The 17,779-nt window shown below is 27.9% G+C and overlaps 1 protein-coding gene across 1 annotated transcript in view; it reads left to right on the top strand.

Annotated features, from left to right (window-relative positions):
* The window catches only part of LOC123296756 (protein bric-a-brac 1-like), a 461,654-nt gene that overhangs the window by 45,699 nt on the left and 398,176 nt on the right, over nt 1-17,779 (top strand). Inside the window, exon 3 of the mRNA XM_044878401.1 lies at nt 13,630-13,703. The gene's annotated coding sequence lies outside the window, so the exon portion shown is untranslated. The remainder of the gene's footprint in view (nt 1-13,629; nt 13,704-17,779) is intronic.

Here is a 17,779-nt window from a genome sequence, read left to right as displayed (position 1 = left end):
CTCCCGATTTGCGTGGGAGACTCTAGAAATTGGTTGAGTTTCTCTCGACTCCCGATATCAACATAAATCCTACAAAGTTCAGTAAATAAAACAATTTTTGGATTATTTGTTAAATATTTAGGTAAATTGGACAGTTTCAAGCAATTTGTATTTGTAAAATTTTTATTTACATTTTTAATTAGGGAATAACTGGGTAATCAAAACATCCAAAATATCGTAGCATATAGCATCGTGAGTATTTTGAAGTCCCCACCAACCATCCATTGATGGTCCTGATGTTTGATTCTTTCCAGGGTAATGGTCAAATTGTAGTTAATAGTTAGTTTTCTTCCATATGAACAGAATAACCCATTGGAAGCGAAGCTAATTTATTTTTATTGTGCAATAATACTACTACTTTAAGACTAGTTTTATATAATATTACTATAAAATACTATATAATACTACTTAAGACTAGTTTATGTTGTTACTAATATCTATAAAAACCTATGTGAATGTTTTCAATAGTTTTCCTGTTTTTGGGAGGTCGAAATCTATAAGAAAATGTAAAAGAATCCTATGCAGTTTTTTAGTCGCAGACCTGTGTTATCTTTATTTAGATATGCGGGTCAATGAATTAACATATTAACGTAATTACTATTCACAATATGTATAAATGCGATAATACTGAACAAAAAGAGGTAGACAACACAGCTGCTGCATATTCTTTATGGCTTTTACTTTCGAGTAGATCAAAGTTCGTTAGATATGCAAGTCAGTGAAAAATTTCAAAAAATTTTACTTAACTAAAAGTAGTCTTGACCACACTTTTTTACAGAGATATTTATTTTTATATTTCATAAAAAATAACTTTCATTCTTTAGATCTTAGACTATTTTATCCAAAATTGCTCTGGCGCTCGCATTTCCTTAAAATTAATTTTGAATCCTGAACAGAAATAATTTTGAAAAGTTGGACATATTGTGAATGTTTTGACTTTGATTGAATTTAGAAAATCCATTTAAAAAAAATTAATTTATAAATTTCATTAAAAGTAATATACATACTTTTATGCAATTTATAGTATATATACTATTAGTAGGTAGATATCTATATAGTATATACTGTTGTATTATATATATACATATTTATATATGTAATTTGTGTGTAATGATTTGTATAATGAATTAACACCTACGCGTAATTAGTTTATAATGCATTCATCTGAAAACTATCAAATTTATTACACATGAATTGTATATACACACACACTGCGTTCGTTCATAGGTATATACTATATCAGATATTACGTTTATATATTTAATTATTTTATTTTATAATATTTAAAAAAAAAAAAGGTGGTGAGAACTCAGTCGTATACAACAAAAGACCAATAAAAAAAAGAGAGGTGTCGCGGGATACCCAGTGGGAACTATGTTTCTTTTTGATTTTTTTGCTGGCTTGAATGATTGATTATGCACATATGTTCAATTTTGTAAAATCATTTTGTGCTTTTTTCTTCTGTCTACATTTTTTAAAATATTCAGTGCGATTTGTAGTCGATTTGGTTTTGAAAAAATACAATTCCTAAAAAAAAAATGAAAGAAAATATACAACAGGATAAAAATTATTTGAAAATACAAATAACTGTATTAGTAATTAATTAAAAATATTAGTTATGTGGTACACTACCTTGCAGGTTTAGGGTAATTAGTTTTTTAATTGGTATTTTTTATCTCTCGAAATCTTTTGCATTTCTGTGCAATTTTTGGTTTAATTTGTGTTTTTTTTTTCTTTTTTTCTTGCACGATACTGTTTGTATATCTGTGCATTAATAATTCGGAAAATTTGCTTTTATCAAAAGTATATAATGTAATTTTTCTCAAAGAATAAGTTCGAATGAAAAAGAAAATATGACATTTCCAGCTGTAAAAAAAAACATAAAAAATACAATGTTTATTGACAATAACTTTATATTTGCTATTAATATTTTTATTATTTATAATTGCATTTAAAATAATGAATAAAAATAATTATTGAATGAAGAAGACTTCTTACTTTATCGACCTTAAACGCAGTACCTTAAAGGTGGGTAGGTAGATACGCAAGTAGGTAGGTAGGTATTAGCTATGAATTAACTTTACAATGGTTATGTTCTGCACTGTTGATATTACAGATAATTATTGTAATATTTAATTTCAAATAGATATTAACTATTTTATAATAATCTAATATTTATGTATAATAATTAGATATTATTTTTAATAATTAATTTGTAAATATATATTTCTATATAATTTTTTATTCTATTATTTATTTTATAATTTTATTTTTATTATATTTTTGCATGAATTAAATAAATAAATGTAATTTATTATATATGCAATTGACGACAAACAATGAATAGGTTTTTAAAGACTATGTATTTTTTTTATTAATGATGTTTAATTTTTATTTATTAAAACTGAGTTTTCATTGATTGTTTTCTGTTCGCCGAATGCGAAAAATATCACTTTATACCCAACACGTCCTGTAGAGTCAAAATAATAAGCTGAAAAAAAATTTGAAAACCTCTAAATCAACAATACCACAAAAGTGAGGATCCAAACTAGACAATATATCTTTAAAACGCTACCTAAAAATTTCTCCGATCGTACTGGTTTAAAAAACGTAGTTTCGAGAAAAATGCGCTTATTGTTTTTTATAGCGGGCCGTTTTGTATCGAAACTGGCTTACGTATATGACTATAACCTTTTTTATACCATGTATATATGAAATATACATAGTATATTAAGTTTAGTCCCAAGTTTGTAACGCTTAAAAATACTGATGCTACGAAAAAAATTTTGGTATAGGTAAATCGATCGGAAATCGATCCGAAATATCGTTTTTTTCGAAAATTACTCGGCCAATCGCCAAATAAACTCGATTTTTGAATTTCTCTGGTCAAAATTACCTTATAAACTGAATTTCATCAAATTCCGAAACAAATAATTTTTTACGATTTTATCGAATTTTTCTAAGGGGTACCCCTTGAAAAAATCGCAAAAAATCGATACAAATTTATCGTCTCCAATTTCGATAAAATTCTGTATATAAGGTAATTTTGACCCAAAAAATACAAAAATCGATTTCATTTAACGATTGGGCGAATAATTCTCGAGATAATACCGGAAATCGATCCGAAATATCGTTTTTTTCGAATATTTCTCGGCCAATCTCCAAATAAACTCGATTTTTGAATTTCTTGGGTCAAAATTACCTTATAAACTGAGTTTCATCAAATTCCGAAACAAATAATTTTTTACGATTTTTTCGAATTTTTCTAAGGGGTCATAAAGTCATTTGGGTCTTTAAATGAGCCTCTTTGGTTAGAATTATTTTCTATATTTGTGCATGTGTGGTTATTCTAGAACACCCCTTAATGTATGTATAGTTTAAATACAATGGTTTCATACAACTTCCTATATACACGACCTCTATACACGGGAAATAATTGCATGCTAAATAAAAACGCAACTAAGGGATTTTTAAAAACAATCTTCTTCAAATAAAGGTAATGTTTTCTTGCAAACAAATTCATTCAAAAAATAAATTAAATGTCTTTATTTACATTTAATAATAATTATGATAGTTAATAATTAGTTAAAGTTACCTACATTACCTACTTCAATAACAAACAATTGTTTATTTTTATTTACATACCAAAAAAATGCAAATAATTATTATATTTGTTTGTGTATTGTTGTAAGTTGTATGTATTGTTTGTTTGTAATTATTTGTTGATGCGTTACAATTATAACTAATAATTATATTTTTACATTACATGGAACTCACTTATTTTTTTACATTTATTACATTGCTTGTAAATATTTAAATGCATTTTTTCTATATCCTATGCCATAAGAAATATCCTGATCAAACCAATCGTAATGTACTCACATATTGGATTGACTACTAAATCAGAATTTTGTCTTTTTTAAACTAATAGACAATTATTTCATACAGTAAAAACTAAAAGTAGCTATAAAATTATATTCTTTAAAGAATCAAACAAGTATTCGACTTTTAAAATAAATACCTTAAATTTTCAGAAAAATATCTTGTAGGTAAAAAAAATAGTAAGCGCTACATTTATAATATACCAAGAAACGAAAGTAATCTAGAATCTACCGGGTGTTCCACGACACCTCTCGAACTTTTTTTTTTCAAAACGAATCCTATGTAATAAGTGAATAATTCATTAAAAAATACTTCATTAATGGAACTTTGAAAGAACTTCTCAGTGTGTAACTTTTTCTATTAGACATTATATTAGACATATGAAGCCATTATTGCTGACTTATTTTAAATGATAATTGACCGCTATAATCGATATATGAGTTAATGAGGTCCAAAACAAAGTTAATAAGACCCAAAATAAAGTTTTTATGGCTAAAAAATGTTAATATTTGGCTGTTTAGTTTAAGTGGAAAAGTACATACATGTAACAAAAGTGTGTTTGTACATGCATTGGTCGTTATAGCCGATATGTTGGCTAATAATTTCCAAAAATATTGGTCGCTTTAACCGATATGTTGTTATAACCAATGCTGTTATAGCCTGTACGTTATAACCGATTTTATATGTATTTGATAGTCGGATTGAATAAGTTTTCATAGGTATATCCTCGAGACAAATAAATTTAATTTTGTATTAATTTAATTATAACTTTAAACAGAATTGTTGATATATTATTTAATATTAACAAAATTTGATGTCACAATTCTAACCAAAAAAAAAAAAAAAAATCTAAATCAGTTGAAATAAAAAAAAATTAAAGAAGCCTTTTCTTTTAATAATATTAATTAATATAAGAATTATTACAAATACTTTTTAATTAGACCTTTAATTATTTATTTATTCGTAAGATATTTATCATATTTTTAAAAATTTTACAATATTATTATTACAATATTAATTTAATATTTTGTTTTTGATATATTTATATTTTTTGTGGTATATTATTAAATATTTTTTTTGGTTGTAGATATTAAAAATAATATTTTTTATTATTAATTAATATGTTCAAAACAGATATTAAAAGATATATGTGTATTCATTTGTGTATTGTAATAATGTGGACTTTATATATGATGTGCAGAGATGTTTTAAATAGGTTTAGATAGCTTAAGTTAGGCGATTGCTACTGTATAAAATGATGGAAAGGTTATTTTTAAGAGGTAAAATTTGAGTCTTTGATGTTGATTTAAACAAAAAAATTAAAAGAAGTTGAATTCATGGTAGCAAGCAAATACTTTTGTGTTTCAAGAAAATTTTTAAAAGCTTTTATTTAATTTGCAATGTATGTATGTTGCGGTGGATTCTTTGAACTCAATTTCGAAGTAGATATCATCAACCGATTGAGCTGAAATTTTGCTTGCGCATTAAGTTTGGATGAAAATGCATGGTAAGGTTGCGCCGTCCTGATTTTCCCATCGCTTCCACCATATTTTATATAAATACATTTTTTTAGTCAATAAAGATTAATAAAAAGTTAAGTTAATAAAGATTAATAAAAAATTCTTTTTAAGGGGCAAGCTTTTATTGTTCTAAAAAGTAGAAAATAATTTTATCTATAAGTCACTCATAACCGACTATTTGTAAAAGCTTGGGGCGCTTAATATCAAGGATGAATCGAAAATTAATTTTTTATGTGTGACCACTGAAAACGGTGCTAGCGTGGGAGCCGATTCGGACTCCATTTAAGAGCTATTACCACCAACGTTTTTAAGTTGTTATTCTCTTTCATATTTGCGTAATATTATGTAATATTTTTTTCCCTTAAAATTTCTTCAAAACAATAACAAAAAAATCATCAAGAGGTGTCGTGGGCACATGGTAGAAACTATAATCCTTTCGTGCCTTCATACCTTATAAATTTAGCGCTTACTTTTTCTATTTACATGATATTTTTCTGAAAATTTAAGGTATTAATTTTAGAAGTCAAATACTTGTTTGATTCGTTAAAGAATTTAATTTTATAGCTACTTTTGGTTTTTTCTGTATGAAATAACTGTAGTATTAGTTTAAAAAAGACATACTTCTGATTTAGTAGTCAACCTAATATGTAAGTACATTACGTTTGGTTTGATTAGGATATTTATTATGACATAACATTAAAATTGCATTGTACTTTAAATTATCTCTGTTTTCTTTACCATTTTATTACTTTCACAACTCAATTTTTTAAAATCATAAAACATTAATTAAGTTGGTTTCCTAGGTAACCTAGATGTCGGATTTTGGTGTCTGTTGCAGTTTCTTTGGTTTTAACTCCCAACTAGCAAACAAATATGGTGCAATAAGTAATATATTTCCAAAAATCAAAAAAATGTCGTGTGTTTGTATTAAAAACAAGAGAGACTCCTTAAATGAATTAATAAGTTGTTTGAATAAATCAAAATACAGAGTATAAAGAACAGTACAATACTGTTTCCTTCTGTTTAGGCTATCTAGTTTGTGTACAAACATCAGTGTCAGTAGGTAATATCTAATTATTTTAGTGGTTTTTATAATATGAATAATAACATTTTTATACATATATATACTCTTAAGATATATATAATGAAGGTATTTATCTATATATTATTATCTATAATATCTACACTATATACAAATGTATCTGTATCTGTATGACGTTTGTATCTAGATATATATATGTATGGTAGATATTTTGGACATGACTTGAGGGAAATTAAAAAAAAAGAAATAAACGAATATGAATGAAATGTGGTTTGGTTTGGTTTTACCGTTTACTTTTTATAATATTTTTTACTTTACTTTTTTTTTAATAAAACAAACATTACATTACGTACATATATGTATATGTATTATTATATATGAATTGTTTAAATGTTTGATATTTGTAGGGTGATTATATAGTATGTTACTGGATCGATACCCGCTTCACTTTGCTTAAAAGTGAAAACCACCGCGTTATAGCGTCCACTCTCTCTTGATATACACAGTTTACCATTATCTTAAATGTAAAATAGTCATAATTCATAGAGTATATCAGAATAGTTGGCCATGATTTGTTTGACATTTACTATTTAAAATTTTTACAGAATTCTTTAATTTATGGTTCAAAATGATGATGATTCATCAGTCTAAGTTTGTTCTTTGTGGACAGCCAATATCACCTATCACACCGTTTATGAGGTAATTGTGATTAAAATTGACATAATTTAGACCTACACAGTCAGAGAAGCTTTAAGAGGTTTTTTTCAACTATAGTAGAAATATTGTTAACCACTAATCACATACTGTGTGTCTGTTTGATTACCTCATTTCAGTACAAGCTCATATAATCTAATCGTGCGTATACCCCCAAAACTACTTCACAAATATATTGTAGGAAGACACAACGTTCTTAAATAACGTGTAGCTGAATAGACTCCCACTGTATATAATATTTATAGACACACTAATGCAAAGAACAAAAGAAATCAATCATTTATAGTTTAGAATTATAATATGCAGATATATACAAAAAAAAAATGTTTTTTACATATACTACTTCCACTATCCATCTACCTACCTACCTACCTACCTACAAATCTATCTACTAACTACTAAATAAAACTACAAAATTCCACAAAGAACTGCATACACAGTTAGATAAAATAGAATAGAATTGAACATACATAGAAGAACATTTTATATTAAAATTACATATGTTTTATTATAATATACTAGAAGATATGCATATTGTACAGTTAAACGCCAATCAATGATTTCAATATTAATAAAAATATATATTGAATGTGCTTGGATTGAACCTAAAACATCTGTCCTTCCGAGCCATTCGAGTTATCGAAGTGTACGATAACTCTGAATGCATTGATGTCATGTATTATTTACTTCGAATTGTTTTCAACTCTTGTCCATATTTTTATAGCATGTATGTATGAAATATATCAAGGTATACTAAATTTAGTCCCAAGTTTGTAACGACTAAAAATGTTGATGCTACGAACATAATTTTGGTATATGTGTTTATAAAATTATCTAATTAGTCCATTTACGGTTGTTAGTCCGCCCGTCCGCCCGTTCTTGAGTCTGATAGCCCATTTTGTAAACCGTTAGAGATAGAACAAAATTTTAAAGAAAAAAAAAGTTCCTTATAAAAGAATAAACAACTTTTGTTTTAAACTTTTTTTCGTAAACATCACTGTTTACCCGTGAGGGAGTAAATTAAGTATTATATAATGTGTATGCATTTTATTAAGTACCTATACCTATATTTACTGTATATTATGTGATTGTTTATAGCAAATAATATGTTCACTGAGAAGTGAGAAGAAGAATCCTGTTTTTAATTTGTGTGTAAGAGTGGCTATTTTTAATTAATTACATGACGTAGAAAAACAATTGCTTGTGTAATCAACACTGTCTATACATGGTAATTTAACAATTTACTCAGTCAATTGTTTGTTTTTACTTGTTTAATTCTGTATATTGACGTATATCCCTTCATTGCTAGTAAATGGACTCTATAAAATTAAACCTTATTAACGGTGGTTACTAGTAGTTGCTTAAGGGGCTCTTCCTGTGTGGTGAAGAAGGGACAGATGTTGGCAAATTCAGGTAACTACTTGAAACAACGTATTTTTCTCGAAAGTGTATTTTTAAAAATTTTTCACTATCACAATTCGAGAAAGGTTCAACCAATTCACTTGAAATTTAGAGGGTAGACTCAACACATGTAAACGCATGGAATGAACTAGAATAATGCCAAAGTTCCGAATATTTCTATTTTTTTCGTAACAAAAAAACAAAAACAAACCATGTCATCAAACATTTTTTTTTCAGCATGCTGCCATAAAATCTAATTTTCAAATTCTAGTTCATTCCTTGCATTTGGACTTCTCGATTAAAATGCTGTCTCCTTTTCTTCTTTCATATAAGCCAATCAGTCGAAATCGTGAAAGCGTCCTTTTGTTCAATTTGTTTTACATAATCTTAAAATATGAATTAATAAGTGACAAAAACCTCAAAGTTCTATCTTTTCATTGTTCGTCAAAAATAATTCCAAAAACCTTTAATAGCGACGGGAACCCCTTTAAAACCTTTAATAGCGACTCAGTTCAATGTCTGATTTACTTAGCAAATTCTTTCCTTGTACCTTTTATATTTATTCCAAAAATCATACCCATAAAAAAAAAAACAAAAAAACAATTTACTCTTTAAACTGACGGCATTACTAAAATTTATACAAACGATATATTTTATGGAACAAAAAGTCAATCGTGAGCTTTTCTAAAAATTGGAATTTAAATTGAAAATATTTATAGAGTTGTTGACTGTACATATAATATTTGTTATAAAAACGATAGATTTTATAATAATGATTTTAAATAGACATTTTTATAAAATATTACTTGTGGACAACAAAAGACAGACAAATATAAGGCTAAAGCCTGAAAGCTGAAAGACAACATCTTTTATCAAAACCAAATTTGATTGATAATAATAATATAGGTATAATAATTTTGTAGAGATATAGCTTTTTATTTCAATTGATTGTTTTTGGTCTTTGACTGATTGTGTAGAAACCTTTTTCAATTTTATATAAAAAAATGTAATATGCAAATATCCATCATATTATTAAAAAGAGCGGAAGGGGTCATGGAAAACTCGACAGGAACTTTGCTCGCTATAAAGTAAGTATTTTTAATTTAATAAAGTAAAAAATTGATAGTTTGTTGTAAACTTAAAGATTTAAAAAAAATATGTTGTTGTGGAGGGGTTTCGACCTGACGACCTTCCGTATGAGAAGCTGCCATCATATCTACAAGACCATGGCCTCGTTGAGAATGAACGATGTCGGATACTTTTTTATGTTTAGCCATTATCAACAAATTGTACGATAAGGAACATATTTCCAAGAGAAAAACTCGCTGCAGGGATCCACTCAGGTCATATTTTCCTCTAACTAGATGCTTCTTATAGTTTAATATTTTTCCTATTGAAACGAGATAATTTTTATTCATGTTTTGATTATTTAAATTTCCAACCCTCTGGCTCAATTTACGGGAGTTTTGGTAGAGGTGCGAAATCGTTTGAACTAGATCCACCCAAAGGTCACTTCCTTAACAATTACTCAATCTCCTTACAGATTTTGTATCTTTGCGAAAATCCGTGATATTTCGTCACAAAGAAGAGGATAGAGTTGTTGGGAAGGTAACATCTCCGAAAAGCATTTTTTATACAGTAACCCAACTGACATTGATTTCAACCGTCTAGATCAATTTAGATGGGCTTTAGCGATGAGCATGAAACAACGTAAAAAGTGGGTTTTCTCTGGAAATCACCTCAGATGCTAAAAAATTGACTGGTTGACTACAATTTGTCGTGAAACACTCAGTACTCCGTACAAAAGACATTTCTTTCTTACTTATTTGTTTATTAATAAGGAAGGAATGAAGAATGGAAAAAATCGTAATAAAATTGTTGGAAATAGGAAGGAAATTAATAAAAAAAATCATTTACCTGTGTTTGTTATGTAAAAAAATAACAATATTTTTATATTATTTTATTTATTTTTTATTGTGTATTTTAAATTATAAATAAATAATTATATGGAATTCATTTTGCATTGCATTGTTTTTATTTTTATTTATATTTATAAAATAATATTTTCAATCAATATTAATAGCATTTGTCATTGTCATTTCAAAATTTATCAACTTCTTGTTATGTTATGTCCGTTTTTTTACCTGGCATAATTTTTTTTGAATTCAATTTTTATTTAACTTTTTTTTTAGTACAAAGTGTTTCGGATACTAAATATATTCTTCGATTTATCACAACTATAGGATATGATAAATTTATACAAACCGTATACACATTTTTTATTAATTTATTAGTTCCTAATTTTTGGGATTTTATCAGAATGCTTAAAATGATAAAAAAAATGTTAAAATGCAAAGTGTCTTTTTTGAGTTTGCATATGCTTGAAACTCGAAAAATAACTTTTTAGACACACAATTCACGCAGATATTAAACGTACTTAGGTTTTCAAGTTCAATGAAAAACTCACTCTACTACATAACTGGTAATCGAAAGACGAACACTTTAAATTTGGAAGTTGTTATTGATTAAAAAAGTAACATTTATATTCGAAACATTTTTCCGCAAACTGTAGAGTTTAGGTAAAAACAAACTGTATAGTTTTTCGTAAAATACTTTCTTTTTTTTTTTTGGTATCGAAATTGTTATTTCGTATAATTGTTTCTGCGATATCTCTTCGAAAAAAATTTTCCACTAAATCCAATTAAATGGTTCGTTTTTCTATAAAGGCCATTTTTGTTCAAATTGTCTATTCTGTTTACAAAAAAATGTTTGCGTATTTATAAATAACAACTTTCTAATTTAAAGCGCTCGTCTAATATTTCCCAGTTTTGAATCAGAGTGAGGTTTTAGCTGAACCTGAAATCTTTGATCGATTTCGATGTCGGTATAAGATGTGTGATTTTGAAACTTACATTTTTCGTTTAAAGCATTTTACTCGATTAAATTTATCGCGTTTTATGTATATGTCAACATAAAAAGCATCCTGTATATAGATTGTGGCGCGTTTTTATTGAACGCAAGTATACATGCGTTGGTCGTTATAAGTTATTTGCCGTTTATAACCGTTGTTTTTATATCCGATACATTCATATATGTATTTATATAGGAATTCAGTTGGGACCTTTCGAATTTCATCGTTTTAACCGATGTCGCTACAACCTGTTTCGACTGTATATTCAAAAAAAAATAACTTTGTTATATGAAAGTATGTATAATATTTAATATATAATATAATATATAAATAATATATGTATATTGTGTATAAGGTATAAGGTTCGTATAAACGTGTAGAAATGTATAGCTAGGCTTTGAACCTTACTAGTAAAAGTATAAGAATATTATATATATACAGTAGAATCTCGATGGGAAACGTCCAGTAATGAGCTCTCTGTCAATCACTCAAAAATGATATTGCTTGTTTGTATATACATCTAATATGATTCATTGTTTTGATTCTAAAACATAATAGTAGCTGTTTAATGCTGTGTGCACAGTCTCACATGAATACATACACTCCAATGATGTTTTTTAAATGCTTTATTTAATTTACTAGCTGTGAAGTACCCGCTTCGCTGGCCAACTTCAATTTTAAATACAAAGATTATTGTGCTATAACCTACACTTCATATGCCGTCACTGGTCCTTCTTTTGTTCACAATTTCGTTTTATCTCTAAAATTATCAGTGTTTCTTTCAATGAGATAATACAGTTAGAGAACGCCAGGGGTCTGCTAGCCTATAAGTGGATGCGATATGCGAAGCGAGAGAGAAGCCAGGAGTCTGCTAGCCAGTGAATGAGTTCCTCTGTGTCCTTGTCATAATCATATGTACATATATACTTATTAAGTATGTATAATATATGTATTAGACAAGGACACACGGGAACTAACTGGCAGTCATCTCTTTCGCTTCACATATCGCATCCGCTTACAGGCTAGCGTTCTCTATCTTTCATTATTTCTATGGTTTCTCTACTGTATCTATATTAAAATTTTCTCTTGAATCACTCTATCTAATAGAAAAAACCGCATCAAGATCCGTTGCGTAGTTTTATAGATCCAACCATACATAGGAACATAGGGATAGGCAGCGGGAAGTGACTTTGTTTTATGCTATGTATTGATAATGGTTTTTTCCATACAATCCCAGTAATTGGAACAAACACAGTAATCGAAACACCACTGGTTTTTATGGAGTGTCGATTATCAAGATTCTACTGTACTTACTATAACGTTTACTACCTAAAGCTCTGAAGCTCTATATATAAGTATGAGAGCTTTATATATATTGTATATGTAGTTGTATTGTAATACAGTAAGTTAATTTATAAAATATTAATGAAGTTTACAAAATTTATAACTTGAGGCACCGTTCAAATATTAAAATTAATTATTTAATACATTTTATTTTATTATATCAACAAAAGTACATTTCATACCGTTTATCTTATGTACGAGGGAAAACATGAACATGGCTTTAGAAATATTTGTTTCTATTCTACAGTCTCTCATTTTGCTCGTTACAAAAATCTTTTTGATCAAGACATTGGTTTTTAAGTAAACGGACAAATACACTCTAAACTATTTAGGCCGCGAAAGACGAGAGAAACGTAGACGCTGCGATAATACGTCAATGCGAGACGATTTTAAGAATTCAGATTTTCGATAAGTATTCGATGGATAGACAGATCAGATTTAATATTGGAGAGATAGGTGATAAATATTAGACATATGATATAAATTTTTCAAGTAATCTTATTAATTATTAGTCTTTGAAAATGTACTTATTCGAAATCCAAGAGTTTTGCTAGAATATTAATATTGTTCTATTCTATTACTTCGAATTCTTTGCTAAATGTTTGATCGATATTAATAACAATTATTTGAACACCTAAAAGATTTTAAACTCAAATGAGATTAGACGAGACGATCGAAAAAATTAAATGACTGAAAAATTGCCCTCTTGCTACAATAATTTCGACTGATTTCTGATTTCTGGAATAACATTTTTTTTTTTAAATTTTCTGTTTCAGTTGGCATGGTGTACGGTTTTCGGTAGGTGGATGCTTGATGGTGTTCATTTTAAGAGCGATTCATAATCGCTGAGGTAAGTTCTAATCAATCATATTTATAATTTATATTCTCGAAAACATAAATCAATCGATTTTAGGTCTTCCCAATTACTAATTGCTCACTAATTATAAAATTTTATTTCTTAATACTCAGAGTTTAATACACTGTATAATAAATAAGAATTCGAAAGATCCAAGACAAGCAAATAATTAAAAAATACATTTAATTGTGATAAACGTTTCAAGTTAATATTTTAATCGTTCAAGATCACTGAAATAAATAGCTGTTCCTTTTAAAAATAACCAAACACTTATAACTATCTCATATTAATTCGATTGAGTACTTAATTTCTACCTTACCATACATGTCGTACCTACTCAAAATAACCGAATTGAGAATTTAGTTTCCATCTAATGTAATACCGAAAAGTAGGTTGACTCGGTCCCGGTCACTACTTCATCAACTATTTCGAGCTGCTTAAGAGCAGCAAGAGTTTTATGTCAACGTATTTACTTGACAACTCTTGCGATAATTGCGATTCATTGGTAACGGAATGACTTAATCGTTCTGTCGCTTTGTCAGTGTCCTGTAATAACCGCAACGATTTTATTTATTGAGGCCCTTTGACCCTCTATAAAATTGGCCTTTTTTAAAGTTTCCTCATTCAGAAACAGTTTGCAATACGCAAATGAAATCTCCTGGATGCCTAATGATGTTTGTCTTCAACTGCCTTGTGACATTTCTAGGATGCTCATCGACACCACATTTCTCATATAAAATGAATATAATGTAAGTGTATATTTTCCGTGGATAAGTATAATCTAAGTTATTCATTTTATTTGACGTACATTATTATATGTATATTTATAATGTATTAAGTTTTTTTTTCTGGTTTGGTAATATATTTTTCTTGAATGTAGTTTCTTTTAAAATTATACTGAATTATTGATTTTTATTATACAGAAAGTACCATACCATATAGTAAGTAGGACCAACAACTGACTCTACCCTAGTATACAGACACCAGTAGACCCTCTACATGATGCATAAAGGGTGTTTATAAGGGTAACCAACCCTTTTAAAGTTTTTTTATATTTTATATATAAAAAATATATGTATTATATATTATACATAATATATAGTACTTGTATATTGTATGGAAGTAGAGTCAAACCCGCTTATAACGACATCAGCGGCGAAAAGATTTTATCGACGAAAATTAAAAGGTCCCAAATGAATCCCTAAATATGAATGTATCACTTATAACAATATCGGTAAAAATGACATCGGATATAGTGACCATTGGAATTATAAATCAATACATTGACTACAACGACCCATTTCATAAAATCATCGAATTTGAAAACTTGTACTTTCTAGTGTTAGAAAGAATTCACCACGAAGACTTGAAAGGCTGAGAAATGTTATCCCTTACTTTTATTTTTCAATACGACGATTATTTATCTTGGTCTAAAAATGTTTTCGAGTGGATTTAGTGCACTTTGTAGTAAAATAATTTTGGAAAATTTTGGTACGCTACTAAGCTTTGTTTAAAATTTAAGAATAACATTTCAACTGTCCGTGCAAAGCGGTAAGAGGTAATAAATTTTTGAGTAATAGCTTCCAAAACTAAAAAGTACAATTTTTCCATATTCGATGATTTTTCGCAGAAATACGCTTTGAAATTTAGGTCAAATTTTGCGTTACAACTTTGTTCCTTTAGTATTTTAGTGGAGTATATTTTGAATCTTACAAACTTTATTTTATGCCTTATTTATTGATATATCGGTTATAGTGACCAATTTTCATTGAAATTAGTCAACAACAATGACCAACATGTGTATATATATTTACATACGTTCACTTTAATATAAAAATGTACATATCGCTTATATCGACTATTAGTAATAACCAACAAATTCGTTTATCCCTAAAAAATCGTTATAATATATTTTGACTGTATAAGAACACACACATGTTTTAGGTATAAGATCAAGTGTATTTTTTTGCAGTAAATTCAGGCCGACTGTGAGAGGCTGTTGTTAAAAAATGAGTTTAAAAACTTTTAAAATACGAAAATTTGTATAGCCGTGGATTTCTATTTTAGAAACATTGGAAATTTTGTTCTTGCCTTGCTACTTTTACATGGGAGGAGAAAGATTAAACTTATTATTAGTATAAACCATAGTTTTTGGATGTTTAAAGATTTAGAGAAAATCACTTTTAAATGAAATAACACACTAATGCCATTCAATTTCATCACTTTAAATGTATTTTATGGAAAAACGAGTGCCGCTTGTTATAATTGGCTTTATAGGAAAAAATTTATTATGATTTGAACTAATTAATTGTATAGTTTTCCAAAGTATTCTTCAGAAAATTAACCTTGTTACATTATAAAACATAGCTTTAAAAAACATTTCAATATAGCATTCAAATGTTCAAAACGCAAACTTTTACATCTCAGATCTATAAATTTAACATTGTAAGGGGTATTACAAAATTTATTTGCTTATAAAGGACATTAATGAGCATGTATATAAACGATAGTAAGAAAACGTGATTTTTTTGGGAACGTCCTTAAGTGCACTGGTTAAGGCTATTAAGCAATGTTATTTTCATCACCTGGGAAGTTGTTGGTGTAGACTGTAAGGGTCGTACTCATTGAGTTTTAGCGATTTCGAACTGCCGTGCATTAAATAATTTTGACGGAGCTTTATAAATTTTCGTTGAGATAAAATTTGTAAGATATGAACTTATGACCTTCGCAATATTCATTTGAATTTTCAAGTTTTGGAAAGACTGTCAAACAAGGTGGCTGATCCTAGATTTATACATTGTATAGATGTATAAGAACACATATAATATTGAGGGTACATAAACGTTTAGAGTCAATAGCTATTCATATTTTAAAAGGACTTCTACTTCTTTTTAAATATTTAAAATTATTATTTTTGTATTTTGGAAATACAAAAATTTGTTGCTTATGTTTCATTGAAATTAATTTTAAAAAATATCGCGACTCTACATTATCATATGGGATGTAACCAAGGACGAAAGTAGAACTGAAACTAGAAAGTCTCTTGAGAGGACCAAATTTGGGGGCCCCATTCAAAAATCACTTGCTATAAATATATTGTGAAAATGCAAGTAAAAATGATATTATTTTGTCGATCAAAAAAGTTGTATTCACATCGTAGAAACATAATACTCAAAATGTACTGGGTAAAATACAGCAGGTGATACCCCTTTTGTTACGAAGAATCGGCCCTTTTATCTTTAAAAACTTTTACTTGCCACAACACTTTTCGGATTCTCAATAATTCAAACGTAAAGTCATAGCTTTTCGGCGAATAAAAAATATAAGTTCTCAGCTGAAGAAAATATTCTAGAGCAGAATAAAGTAGGGAAAAATCTTTCAAAATTCACGCATTGAATTTAAAACTTTTGGAGGTTGCTAATTCTATTTTCGAAGAGAATTATATAAAATATTTAACAAACTTAACTTATATCCTAATATGGGTAAAAACATATTTATGTGCTAAGATTTAGATGTAGATTTGACGTATATGAATTGCATTAGTTGGTAAAGCAAACGCTAGGGGCACTAAATACAATATCGACAGCAAATAATTTTGTGTAATCTGTATTACACAGCTGGCTCTTTTAATCGTTCAGCTTGTGAATGGTTGCGAGTTCGAATTTAGGCAGCGGCAGTGTCAGAAATTATAATTAATGAGGCGGTAAAATTGATCACACTGTTCATCATCAAAAATTAATTGTATATTGGAGTAGTTTAAAATAAATAAATATTAAAAAAATAATTATATGGGTGGCCTATGTTATACATAGATATCTGAAAAACCGAGGATAAATCTCATTATTGTTATTTTTATTATGTAATCTGTATTTATAATCGTTCTCGTTTTGAAAAAGCCAAATTTGCCTTGTACGTTGAAATTCTGATAACAATACAATATCATGGTACTACGACATTAAAATTTGGTGGAAGCGCAGAAAAAAAAGACATTAAAGGAGAGGCACTGAAAATTTATGTAATAACTAACTATTAGTAAACATATTTTCCTTATAAAAAACGAGGCAGATCAT

Source organism: Chrysoperla carnea, chromosome 3, assembly GCF_905475395.1.
Source record: "Chrysoperla carnea chromosome 3, inChrCarn1.1, whole genome shotgun sequence".
Taxonomy (NCBI): Eukaryota; Metazoa; Arthropoda; class Insecta; order Neuroptera; family Chrysopidae; genus Chrysoperla; species Chrysoperla carnea.
Note: the sequence above shows the minus strand (reverse complement) of the source record. Positions and strands in the feature narration are given on the sequence as shown.